We start from the raw sequence: 14,347 nt of genomic DNA, 5'->3' as shown, positions 1-14,347 counted from the left end.
TGAAGTCTCATAAAGATCTCATGGAAATTGTTAAGATGGTATATGTTTTGTTATGTATATTTTACCACAATAAAATTTTTAAAAATCTGATAGAATGATTTAAATTGAAAATGGAGACCTCATCAGTACATGAAAATGGAGGAAAAGTCTTTATGGCGCTTACATAAAGAATAATTACTAGAAATATAGCAGAGTAAAAATAGATCAACCAAAGTAACAAACATCTAAAATAAAAAGTATTCAAGAAGACAAACTTGAATTATGATAAACAGATTAGAGATAGCACTTCAGACTTGGTTTTAAAACTTTGGCAACACCAGCAAATAGAAAAGCTGTGCACAAACCAGAGAAAACAATGGTAACAAAAGAAACAGAAAAAAACCCAAACCACAGAAGGAATGGAATTGCCAATAATGAGTAAAGGATAAAAGACACAAAGACTATTAAAAGGAACTGGTTAGAATAAAAAGAAAGAACTGAAGCACTGTGATAAAAGGTATAAAAAAATTTACAACATTCCTTAAGGAAAAAAATGGAATCAAAATAATGAGGCTGTCAGTAAAATTGACGCTAAATGGAGAGATCAAGATGAAAATACAGAGAGAATAGACAAAGAGATTATAATGGTTCCAATAGACCTATCTTTTTGTTCCTGCAACTCTTCTCTGAATAATGATTTTGGTGGCAGTTGCTGCAAATAAGAGGAAGGCTCAGTAAAGGAAGAATTCTAGAACTTAGTGTAGAGAAAAATAGACTTGCCAATAGATTGGGAGCTTAGTTACCAGATTTTGCACTTAAAGACAGTATACCCAAATACACTGGAAAGAAGGAAGAAGGAAAAACTGTGCTTTGGAAAATAAAACATAAGAATGACCTCAGATTTTGCAACTCAAACAATAAAGAGAGGAGGCACTTAGAAAAATATTTACAGAATACTGGCCAATTATCTTGCCTAGTTGTCTGCCTTTTAAAGATGAAAGACTTTGGAACTCTGTAATCTTAGAAGAATTTCAAATAGCCAAGTACCAGAGAGGAATATAAAAGACAGGGAATGCAGAGGAAGACTTTTGAAATATAAATGGTAGAGACTGCAGCAGTTTGAGGAGGTGGGGTAGTGGTATCATCCAGCAGTATCTGCTTAGCTGCTCAGGTACAAAATCTCTCAGCTCAGAATCTCCACCTGAGGTGCTGCGTTCTGGAATCTGGGCCTCCATACATCCAGAAATGCAAACTTGCTCAAGAATGACCAGATACTAGGAAAATCTTCCTAACTAATGCTCACAAGACTGCCAACTTATATATTCGTGATAAGAAATAAAATTTACAAGTGAATGCAAATGTAGAATAGAGTAAAATACACTTCTTTCCTTTAGGCAAGTCGCGTGGGGATAGCAAAATTAAGATCAGTGTATAACTTTGGTGAATTTAGAGTTAGAATATAAGTGGTCTTAAAGGAGCCCTGGTGGCGCAGTGGTTAAGCACTTGGCCACTAACCGAAAGGTCAGAGGTTCGAACCCACCAGCCACTCTGCAGGAGAAAAGACCTGGCAATCTGCTCTGATAAAGATTCAGCCTAGGAAAACCTATGGAGCAGTTCTACTCTGTCCTGTAGGGTCCCTATGAGTCAGAATCACCTCGATAGTACACAAACAGCAACAACAAGTGATCTTAAGAAGTATTAGTCTGTTAAACTTCAGGTGTTCTTCCCTGGGATAAGGGTACTTTTTGGGTGTCCTAACTGTTTGACATTCATTGGCGCACTCTGAATGCAACAGGAAATGTATGCTTAATTCTATACATGCAATCTGTACTTCTATACAGATGGACTTCTGTTAACACTTTCTGCCGTTAACTTTTTTAATACCATTATCTCTGCCAGCTTTTATGTGCAGATGTAGACAAATATTGATCAAATACGATGGTAATTTTTTTATTTAAAAAGTTATATTTTGAGATATGATACCAAGAGCATGAGTAAGAAACACCAAATAGATAAATTGGACCTCATCAAGATGAAAAACTTTTGTGCATCAAAGGACTTTCTCAACAAAGTAAAGAGACAGCTTACAGAATGGGAGAAAATATTTGGAAACCATATATCTGATAAGAGTTTCATGTCCAGAATATAAAAAGAACTCCTACAACTCAACAACAACAACAAAAAAACCCAATTAAAATATAGGCAAAGAAATTCTAGGAAGATGGTGGCATAAACAGACCATAGTTCTGACCCTGCTCCACAAATACAACAAGAAATACAAGGAAACGGTGCTTAGCTTTGAAGGATTCTGAATTGGGGAGCAGAGGAAAGCAGTGGGAAACTGCAGACAGGCAAGAATCAACAACAAGTAGCCTGCGGTAGGAAAATTGCTTCTCCCACCATCCTTGCCCCTCCCCCCAGCCGTGCGGGCTGCCGGCTGTTGTGAACTGGAGAAGTGACCCCAGAGAAAGAGCCCACTTCCCTAACTACCATAGCCCCTACCTGTACAAAAAAGACAAGACCCCAAGCTTTTGCTCTAAAATCAACAAGGCAGACTTCCCTGGGGGTCCATTTGGAGTGTGCCAGCACCTCCCCCACTCAGACACTGTTGGCTGCAAGCCTACTGCAAATTGCTGCAAAAGGCTCATGCAGTGGAATCTGCTCTCATAGTCAACACTCTTCCTGCCTCCCTGCATACCCCATAGCTCAGACCTCTGAAACCAAAGCACAGACTTCTCTGGGGGTCAGTTAGGGTTAGCCTGCCCCACTTCTGGTTGGCACTGAGGACTGCTGACTGAGGCTGCTTTGTGCTAGGAAGTAGACATCTTTAGTGAAAGCTACACCCACAGCCAACATACTGCAGGGCAGGCTTTGACAGCAACAAGGCAGACGTCCCTGGAGGTCCATTTGGAGTGGGACAACCCCTCCCCCAACTAGTAACTGTTGGCTTCTGGACTGGTACAAACTTCTATAGAAGGTTCCCTATAGTGGAGTCAGGAGGTGGGTCACATAAGTGGAGACTGCTCCCTCAACCACCACAGGGCTACTGGGGCTCTGAAACCAGCAAGACAAATCTCTCAGAAGTCCTTCTGGGTCCTTCCTCCTCCTGAAACAGGAGAAAATCGGCCTGTGCTTCCCCTGAATGCCAACTCAGATATAAGCAGCCCCCACAGAGCAGGGAAAGAAGCCTCAGGCAAAACCAAAGGGCAACATACAGCCTCATTAATTGTGTGTTTTCCAACTAAAAACATGGTCTCAGAAACAGAGAAGAGAAGGGAGAAATAACTAGAGAGAGCAGACTGTACCCCCCATTGGACAGATTGTTTGGTACATGATATTGCTCCTGAGTGGTGGTGCTCGCTCATGGATAGACTGACCACAGCTTGTTCTCTGGTGTGGTTGGGAGAGATTGAAAGCTGAAAACTGAGATCTGGAACTTTCGAATTAAACCAGGGAAGGAGAAGGAGTTATCACAGAGAGAGAAAACAGTAAGCAAAGGCCAAAGGCTCTGCCCACCTAAGAGTTGTTTGCAGAAAGTAGTGCAGGCGAAAACACCAAATACTAGGAAAAACTGAGAAAGTGAACACCCTCAAAAATTCAGATGCTCCAACAAAAAATCACAAGACACACAAAGAACAGAGAAACAATGGCCCACCCTAAATGAACACAACAGAGGCAGTGAAACACATCTAGGGATGACCAAATCATAAAAAAAGGAAGAATATAATACAACAACATTAACCATAATTAAAGAACTAAGGGAAAACACAGACAAAGAGTTAAAAGAAATAAGGAAAACAACAGAAGAACAAAGTGAGGATCTTAAAAAAAGAGATTGCAACTGAAAGGGACAATAACTGAAATGAGAAATGTAATAGTATTTACCAACAGATTTAATCAGGTGGAAGAAAGAATCAGCAGATTAGAGGATAGGGTAGTCAAAATTACTGATGGTAAAGAGCAGCAAGGACCAAGGCTCAAGAAGGCTGAGCACAGCTTAATGGAATTATGGGACAGCAACAAGAAACCTAATACACACATTTTGGGAATTCCAGAAGGAGATGACAGAGAGAAAGGGACAGAAGGAATATTTGAAGAAATAATGACAGAAAATTTCCCGAATCTAACAAAGGACTTGAACCCACAAATCCAAGAAGCTCAAAGAACCCCTAAACTGGACAAACCCAAAGAGATCTACACCAAGACACATTATAGTTAGGTTCCAAAAAAGTAAAGATAAAGAGAGAATCCTGAAAGCAATGAGAGAGAAGCAAACAGTCACATACAAAGGATCTTCAATAAGATTAAATACCAGTTTCTCCTCAGAAACCCTGGAGGCCAAAAGACAATGGAATGATATATTTAAAGTGCTGAAAGAAAAAAAAAAAACCTGTCAGCCAAGAATACTATACCCAGTGAAACTAGCCTTCTAGAATGAGGGTGAAATTAAAACATTTCCAGACAAACAGAAGCTGAGAGAGTTATATCCACCACACCAGCCCTACAAAAAATACTAATGAGAGTTCTGCAGATGGAAGGGAAAAGACACTAGAAAGTAATTAAAAGCTATGCATAAAAAGAAAGATCCTTAATAAAGGGAAATGCATTGACAAGTGTAAGGGCTGTTAGTAAGGTATTCATGCTTGATAATTCTAAATGTTTTGTCCTTCATGTTTTTTAATAACAATGTTTTGTCCTTCATGTTTTTTAATAACAAATTTGTAAAAAGCAAAGATCAAATTATGTGGCAGGGCACAGGAAATGTAATGATGTAATTAGTGATAGTAAAAGGGGGGAAGGAATGATACAGAGAATTTCTGTATGTTACTGAAGTTAAGTTGGTACCAACTTACCCTAGAAAGTTATAAATACAAGCTCTTAAATGTAATATTTATGTGTAACCACTAAGAAAATATATATATATTTTAAAAACATACACAAAAGGAAAGGAGAAGGAAACCAAAAAGGCTCACTACAGTCAGCAAAACATAAAAGCAACCAGTAGTAAAGGGCAAAGACAAAGAAGCCTTGAGAAACACAAAAAACAATTAACAAAATGACAGAAGAAAGTCACTTATTACCGGTAATTACAGTGAATGTAAATGAACTAAATGATCCAATCAAAAGGCAGAGAGTGGCAGAATGGATGAAAAATCATAATCCAACTATATGCTGTTTACAAGAGACACACCTTAAAGTCAAGGACAGAAATAGGTTGAAAGTGAAAGGATGGAAAAAAAATATTCCATGCAAATAATAACCAAAAGATAGCTGGGGTGGCAATCCTAATTATCAAAGTAGATTTTAAGACAAAATCTGTCAGAAGAAATAAAGATGGACATTATATAGTGATTAAGGGGTCAATTAATGAAGAAAATTTAAGTCATAAATATGTATGCACCCAGCATCAGGGCACCTGTTTTAGTAATCTAGTGCTGCTATAACAAAGATACCACAAGTGAATGGCTTTAACAAACAGGAAGTTTATTCTCTCACAGTCTAGGAGGCTAGGAGTCCAAATTCAGGGCATCAGCTCCAGGGGAAGGCTTTCCCTCTCTGTCAGCTCTGGAAGAGGGTCCTTGTCATCAGTCTTCCCCTGGGACTAGGAGCTTCTCAGCTCAGGGACCCCAAGCCCAAAGGATGTGCTGTGCCCCTGGCACGACTTTCTTGTAGGTACGAGGTCCCCATGTCTCTCTGCTCACTTCTCTCTTTTATATCTCAAAAGAGATTGACTTAAGACACAACCTAATCTTGTAGATTGAGTCCTGCATCATTAACATAACTGCCTCTAATCCTGCCTCATTGGCATCATAGAGGTAGGATTTACAACATGTAGGATAGTCATATCAGATAACAGAATGATGGACAATCACACAATAGTGGGAATCATAGCCTAGCCGAGTTTACACACAGATTTTGGGGGGACACAATTCAATCCATAATAGCACCTAAATATATAAAGCAAACACTGATAAATTTGAAGGGAGAAATAGTACTATAATAATAGTTGGAGACTTCAGTACACCACTTTCAATATTGGACAGAACATCTAGAAAGAAGATCAACAAGGAATCAGAGGACCTGAATGACACTATAAACCAATTAGACTTAAGAGACATATATAGCACACTTCACCCAGAAAAGCACAATATACATTCTACTCCAGTGCATGTGAATCATTTTCCAGGATATACCACATATTAGGTCACAAAGAAAGTCTAGATACATTTTAAAAGATTGAAATAATAGGAAGTATTTTCTGTGACCACAACGGACTGAAGCTAGAAATCAATAACAGAAACAACCTGAAAATACAGAAACATATGTAAATTAAACAACACACTATTAAACTACCAGTGGGTCAAGGAATAAATCAAAAGAGAAATCATAGATTTCTTAGAGTCAAATGAAAGCTTATGGGATGCAGCAAAGGCAGTACTCAGAAGGAAACTTATAGCAATAAATGGGTACATGAAAAAAGATCTCAAATTAACAGCCTAATCCAACAACTCCGGGAACTAGAAACAGAAGACCAAACTAAGCCTAAACCTACTAGAAGGAAGGAAATAACAAAGATCAAAGCAGAAATAAATAAAATAAAAAATAGTAAAAAGAATCAATAAAACCGGAAGTTGGTTCTTTGAAAAGATCAATAAAATTGACAAACCTTTAGCTAGATTGACAAAGAAAAAAAGAGAAAAGATGCAAATAATCAAAATAGAAGGAACATTACTGCTGACCCAACAGAAAGAGAATTATGACAGAATGTTATGAACAACTATACAGCAACAAACTGGATAACCTAGATGAAATGGACAAATTCTTAGAAGTGTACAACCTGCCCAAACTCACTCAAGAGGAAATAGAAAGTCTCACCAGACCCATAACAAGTGAATAGATCAAATCAGTGATCAAAAACCTCCCACCAGAAAAAAAGTCCTGGACCAGATGACTTCACTGGGTTATTCTACCAAACATTTAGAGAAGAATTGCCACCAATACTGTTTAAACTCTTCCAGAAGGTCGAGAAGAAAGGAATACTCCCTAATTCATTCTGTGAAGCAAACATAACCTTGATACCAAACCATACAAACACACCACAAGAAAAAACTACAGGCCAATATCTCTTATGAATATAAATGCTAAAATCCTCAACAAAATACTAGTGGACAGAATCCTATACCATACTAAAAGAATCATACACCATGACCAAGTGGGATTTATTCTCAGAATGCGGAGATGGTTCAACATTAGAAAATCAGTCAATGTAATACACCACATCAACAGAACAAAGGGGAAGAACCACATGATCATCTCTATGGATGAAGAAAAGGCATTTGATAAAATCCAACATCCTTTCTTGATGAAAACCCTCAAGAAGATTGGAATAGAAGGGAAATTCCTCAGTATGATTCAGTGCATATATGAAAACCCAACAGCCAATGCAATACTTAATTGGGAAAGACAGAGCTTTCACCTTGAAATCAGGAACAAGACAAGGGTGTGAGCTATCACCCCTTTTATGCAATATTGTATTATAAGTACTAGCCAGAGCAATAAGATGAGAAAAAGAAATGAAAGGTATCCAGATTGGAAAAGAAGAAGTAAAATTATCACTATTCGCAGATGATATGATCCTATATATAGAAAATTCCAAATTATCTACAAGAAAACTTCTGGAGCTAATAGAGGAATTTAGCAAAGTTGCAGAATACAAGGTCAACAAACAAAAATCAATTGGGTTTCCATACACCAGCAATGAGAAATGTGAAGGGGAAATTAGGAAAACAATTCCATCTACAATAACATCTAAGAGAATAAAATACCTAGGAATAAATATAACCAGGAACGTGAAAGACTTATACAATGAAACCTATGAAACACTGCTGAAAGAGAGTAACAAAGACTTAAATAAATGGAAAGATGTTCCATGTTTATGGATTGGAAGACTTAATATTGTTACGATATCAGTACTACTAAAAGCGATCTATTGATTCAGCACAATCCTAATTAAAATCCCAACAGCCTTCTTTATAGAAATAGAAAAACCAATCCTCAACTTTATATGAAATGGCAGGAGGCCCCAAGTAATTGAAGCAATGTTGAAAGAGAAGAACAAAGTAGGAGGACTCACAGATCCAGATTTTAAAACACACTATACAGCTACAATAATCAAAACAGCCTGGTACAGATATAACAAGAGACATATAGACCAGTGGAATAGAATTGAGAGTCCAGAAATAAACCCACACATCTATGGTCAACTGATTTTTGACAAGGGTGCTAAGTCCATTCGATGGGGAAAGGAGTCTCTTCAATAAATGGTGCTGGGATAATTGGATTTCCACATGCAGTAAAATGAAACAGGATGCAGGCCTCCCGCCATACACAAAAAAAAATTCAAAATAGATCAAGGACCTAAAAATGTGGAAACTAAAACGATAAAATTCTTAAAGAAAAAGCAAGGGCAACGCTGTCAGGCCTAGCTTTCAGCAATGAATTATCTAATGTCGTAACAAAAGCACAAACAGCAAAAGACAAAATAAATAAATGGGACCTCATAAAAATTAAAAACTTGTTCATCAAAAGACTTTACCAAAGAAGTGAAAAGACAAGCTACCAACTGGGAGAATATCTTCAGAAATCAAATATCCGACAGGAATCTAATAACCAAAATATATATAAAACTTCAACAGCTTAACAACCAAAAGACAAATAACCCAGTCATAAAATGGGCAAAGGGCTTGAATAGACATTTCACCAAAGAGGACATTCGAGTGGCCACCAAACACAGGGAAAGATACTTAGCATCATTAGCCACCAGAGAGATGTAAATCAAAACTACAATAAGATACATTGGTTAAGATCTAGGGCTGCTAACTAAAAGGTTAGCAGTTCCAGTCCACCAGGCGCACCTTGGAAACCCTATGAGGCAGTTCTACTCTGTCCTCAAGGGTTGCCATGAGTCAGAATCGACTCGACAGCAGCGGGTTTGGTTTGGTTTAGGGTGGCTGAGATTTAAAAAAACAAACAAACCAGAAAATAACATATGTTGGTGAGGATGTGGACAAATTGGAACCCTTATGCATTGCTGGTGGGAATGCAAAATGGTACAACCGTTGTAGAAAACAGTGTAGTGGTTCCTCAAAAAACTAAAAATAGAACTGCTGTATGACCCAGCAGTTCTACTCCTAGGTATATACCCAAAAGACTTGAAAGCAAAGACTCAAACAGGCTTTTACACCAGTGTTCATTGCAGCACTATTCACAATAGATAAAAGGTGGAAATAAGTAAATGCCCATCAGTGGGTTGAATGGATAAGCAAAATGTGGTCCGTACATACTGTCATGGATTGAAATTGGAACGCTTATCCATTGCTGGTGGGAATGCAAAATGGTACAGCCGTTAAATATGTGTCAAGTTGGTTAGGCCATTGTGTGGTTGTCCTCCATTTTCATGACCGATGTCCTGTATGTTATAAATCCTATCACTGTGGTGTTAATGAGATGAATTAGCAGCAGTTATGTTGATGAGATCTACAAGATTAGATTGTCTTAAGCCAATCTCTTTTGAGATATAAAAGAGAGAAGTGAGCAGAGAGACATGGGGGACCTCATACCACCAAGAAAGTAGCACAAGTTGCAGAGCGCATCCTTTGGACCTCGGGTTCTTGTGCAGAGAAGCTCCTCGACCAGGGCAATTGATGACAAAGACCTTCCTCCAGAGCCGACAGAGAGAGAGAGAGAAAAAGCCTTCCCCTGGAACTGATGCCCTGAATTTGGACTTCCGCCCTCCTAGACTGTGAGAGAATAAACTTCTGTTTGTTAAAGCCATCCACTTGTGGTATTTCTGTTATAGCAGCACTAGATAGCTAAGACACACAGTGGAATACTACTCAGCCAGTAAGAGAAATGAAGTCTTGATACATGCTATCATATGGATGGAACTAGAAGACATTATGCTGAGTCAAATAAGTCAATCACAAAAGGACAAATATTGTATGACCTCACTTACATAAAAAGACAAAAAGAAAGGCAAATGTATAGAGACCAAAGTTTATTAGTGGTTAACAGGGGCAGCAGAGAGCAGAAAAGGAGGGAGTTAACAGTGAAGGAAAAATTGCGCTAAGGGTAGGGTTGCACAGCCAATTATTGTAAGTGCTGTCAGTAAGTATTACACCATTAAAAAATTGAATTGCCAAAAATTGTGTGATAGACATATTAACAACAAAAAGAGAAAAAGAGTAGCTGCTGAGGCTTCTGGTGTACAACAAAAAACCTCATGGGATTTGGTTGCTTGGTTTGGAGTTTTAGGGCCATGATTTCATGTAACATCCCAATTAATTGGCCTAATAACGCATTCAATGCTTCTCTTCTACCTTCTAGTTCATTGCATAGTGCCTGGGTTCTTAAAAAGCTTGCAAGTGGCCATGGCACAACAATTGTTCTCTATTTGCCTGGAGCATCAGAGGAAGAAGGGGTCAGGAATAGGAAGAGAATATGGAATGTGTGGCTTACTGCCTCCATGAACAACTGCCAACTTTGTCATGCAACCAGAAGAACTGGGTGGTGGCCAGCTATTACTGAACTTTTTTTTAATTATTGTACTTTAAGTGAAAGTTTACAATTCAAATTAGTCTGTCATACAAAAATTTATATATACATTGTTATGTGACCCTAATTGTTCACCCTGTACTGTGACAGCACACTCCTCCTTTCCACCCCTGATTTCCCATGTCCATTCAGCTAGCTCCTAACCCTCTCTGCCTTCTCATTTCACCTCAGGACAGGAGCTGCCCATTTAGTCTCATGTATCTACTTGAGCTAAGAAGCACACTCTTCACGAGTATCATTTTATGTTCCATAGTCCAGTCTAATCTTTAACTGAAGAGTTGGCCTCAGGAATGGTTTCAGTGCTGGGTTGACAGAGAGTCTGGGGGCCATGCTTTCTGGGGTTCCTCCAGTCTCAGTCGCACCATTAAGTCTGGTCTTTTTACTAGAATTTGAGTTCTGCGCCCCACTTTTCTCCTGCTCCATCGGGGACCCTGTGTTGTGTTCCCTGTCAGGGTGGTCTTTGATGGTAGCTAGGCACCATCTAGTTCTTCTGGTCTCAGGCTGATGAAGTCTCTGGTTTACGTGGCCCTTTCTGTCTCTTGGGCTAATACTTTCCCTGTGACTTTGGTGTTCTTCATTCTCCTTTACTCCAGGTGGATTGGGACCAATTGATACATTTTAGATGGCCACTCTCTAGCTTTTAAGACCCCAGACACCACTCACCAAAATAGGATGCAGAACATTTTCTTAATAAACTTTGTTATGCCAGTTGACCTAGATGTCCCCTGAAATCATGGTCCCCAGACCCTCGCCACTGCTACTGTGTCCCTTGAAGTGTTTGGTTGTATTCAGGAAACTTCTTAACTTTTGTTTAGTCCAGTTATGCTGACTTCCCCTGTACTGTGTGCTGTCCTTCCCTTCACCTAAGATAATTCTTATCTACTATCTAGTTAGTGAATAACCCTCTCCCTCCCACCCCACCCTCGTGACCATCAACGAATGTTTTCTTCTGTGTTTAAGCCTTTTCTTGAGTTCTTATAGTAGTGGTCTTATATAATATTTGTCCTTTTGTGACTGACTAAGTTCACTCAGGATAGTGCCTTCCAGATTCCTCCATGTTACAAGATGTGTCACGGATTCATTATTGTTCTTTATTGTTGCGTAGTATTCCGTTGTGTGGATATACCATAATTTGTTTCTCCATTCGTCCATTGATGGGCACTTACGTTGTTTCTATCTTTTTGCTATTGTGAACAGTGCTGCAGTGAACATGGGTGTGCATATATCTATTCATGTGACAGCTCTTATTTCTCTAGGATATATTCCAAGGAGTGGGATTGCTGGATCACATGGTACTTCTATTTCTAGCTTCTTAAGGAAGCGCCAAATCGATTCCCAAAGCGGTTGTACCATTTTACATTCCCACCAACAGTGTATAAGTGTTCCAGTCTCTCCACAACCTCTCCAGCATTTATTATTTTGTGTTTTTCGGATTAATGCCAGCCTTGTTGGGGTGAGATGGTATCTCACTGTAGTTTTGATTTGCATTTCTCTAATGGCTAATGATCGTGAGCATTTATTTATGTGTCTGTTAGCCACCTGAGTGTCTTCTTTGGCGAAGTGCCTATTCATATCCTTTGCCCATTTTTTAATTGGGTTATTTGCCTTTTTGTTGTTGAGGTTTTGCAGTATCTTGTACATTTTAGAGATTAGATGCTGATGGGACTTGTCACATACAAATGTTTTTTCCCATTCTGTAGGTTGTCTTCTTACTGTTGGTGAAGTCTTTTGATGAGCATAAGTGTTTGATTTTTAGGAATTTGCAGTTATCTGGTTTCTCTTCTAGTGTTTGTGCCTTGTTACTTATGGTTTGTATTCTGTTTATGCCATGTATTAGGGCTCCTAGTGTTGTCCCTATTTTTTCATCCATGATCTTTATCGTTTTTGATTTGATATTTAGGTCTTTGATCCATTTTGAGTTAGTTTTTGTGCATGGTGTGAGGTATGGATCTTGTTTCAGTTTTTTGCAAATGGATATCCAGTTATGTCAGCACCATTTTTTAAAGAGAGTGTCTTTTCCCCAATTAACAGACTTTGGGCCTTTGTCAAATATCAGCTGCTCATAGGTGGATGAATTTATGTCTGGATTCTCAATTCTGTTCCATTGGTCTATGTATCTGTTGTTGTACGTACCAGGCTGTTTTGACTACTGTGGCAGTATAATAGGTTCTAAAATCAGGTAGTGTGAGGCCTCCCACTTTGTTCTATTACTGAACATTTTGATAAATGATTCTATAGAAGAATCCTGATCAAAATGGTAGAAATGTAGGATAGAATTTCAAATTCTCATGGACTCCAGACTTCCTGGATCCGTGAAGGCTGAATGAACCCCTGAAACTCTTGCCCTGTGATAATCTTTAAGCCTTAAACCAAAAATCTCCCCTGAAGTCTTCTTAAAACAAAACAATAGTTTAGCTTAACTAGTAACAAATGTCTGCCTTGAGTATTATGCTCTTTTAAGAACTATCTATATGGGGTCAGATTGACAACAGTAACTCAAAAGATTATATCAGAACTTTACGGGGCAGGGAATCTATGTTAATGGGGAAGGAACAACTCAGAGAATGAGAGTGAGAGTGGTTGCACAACTGAAAAGAATGTAATCACTCACTAAATGGTACATGTAGAAACTGTGGAATTGGTGTATATTTTGCTGTGTATATTCTCAACAACAACGAAATAAATAAAAAATTTTTTAAAAAGTTGAAAGTGTATGAATAGATGATTCACCAAAGAAGATGTACAAATACTCAACATCTTCATGAAAAGATGGTGAACATCGTTAGTCATTAGGGAAATGCAAATCAAAACCTGCATGAGAGAACAAATATTTGAAGGCAGAGTCAACATGGCTCTATAGACAAAAGCACCACGCCATCCCTCCACAGCAAAGACCCAAAAAACTAAGTAAAACAGAGATAAACATCAGTCCTGGAACCCTAAGCATCAAATGAAGAGAGAAAGAACTCAACCAAGCAGAGAATGGAATAAGAAACTGTCAAAGAACAGAGAGCGAGGAGAGTTATGAGCAGAGGTCCCCTATGAGCTAATGCAGCATGGATCTACCATCTTGGACTCCTGTCAGAGATGAGCAGACAAGGAGTATGGGAAAGCAGATTCACTGAGCTTCCAGGAGGAAACAGAGCACCCAGTAACCAGCGATACATGCTTTCCCACTCCCCACCCTTCTTCCCCCTGTTCAGCCTTCGCCGCTTCACAGTGGTGGATCAGCAGTTTCCTGGTGGGCCGATTCACTGCTTCCCATTGGGCCAATCTAAGGCTTCCCAGAGGGCCAATTTGCTGCTTACCAGCAGGCTGATCAGCTGCTTACCAGTGGGCCGTGACCGCGGAACAGGAGGCTCCAGTTCTGTGCCCCGTGGATTCACCCTGTCCACACTGGCTGACTCCTTCAGTGCCATTTCTTTGTTGCTGGTGTTGCTTTTTTTTGGCCTCTTTGGGTTTCTTCCCTGCCTCTCACCTCCTCTGCCTCCTTTCTCTTGAACACCTGACTCTGTGTGCCATCTTTGCTTCTTGTTGACAGGCCGTGAAGCTGGGAACTGCTTTCCTGATCCATGCCACCGCACTGGTAGGATCCCTTGGGTCTTTTTTATTTTTTTCTTTTTGTTTTTGTTTGTTTTCTCTTTGTTTTTTCCTTTTTATTTTATTTTTTTCATTTCCTAGTTGCTTGTCTTTTTCAACTTACCTTCTTTTCCTGTCTCCTGAATACCTGGTGCTGCATATAGTCTCCACCCCT

The 14,347-nt window shown here is 39.1% G+C and overlaps 1 protein-coding gene across 5 annotated transcripts in view; it reads left to right on the top strand.

The window, feature by feature from the left end:
• The window catches only part of RNF24 (ring finger protein 24), an 85,095-nt gene that overhangs the window by 28,031 nt on the left and 42,717 nt on the right, over window positions 1–14,347 (top strand). The gene's annotated exons all lie outside the window — the stretch shown is intronic.

The sequence above is a fragment of the Trichechus manatus genome, unplaced genomic scaffold (assembly GCF_000243295.1).
Source record: "Trichechus manatus latirostris isolate Lorelei unplaced genomic scaffold, TriManLat1.0 scaffold00104, whole genome shotgun sequence".
In the NCBI taxonomy this organism is placed as follows: Eukaryota; Metazoa; Chordata; class Mammalia; order Sirenia; family Trichechidae; genus Trichechus; species Trichechus manatus.
This window is presented reverse-complemented; position numbering and strand designations above follow the sequence as displayed.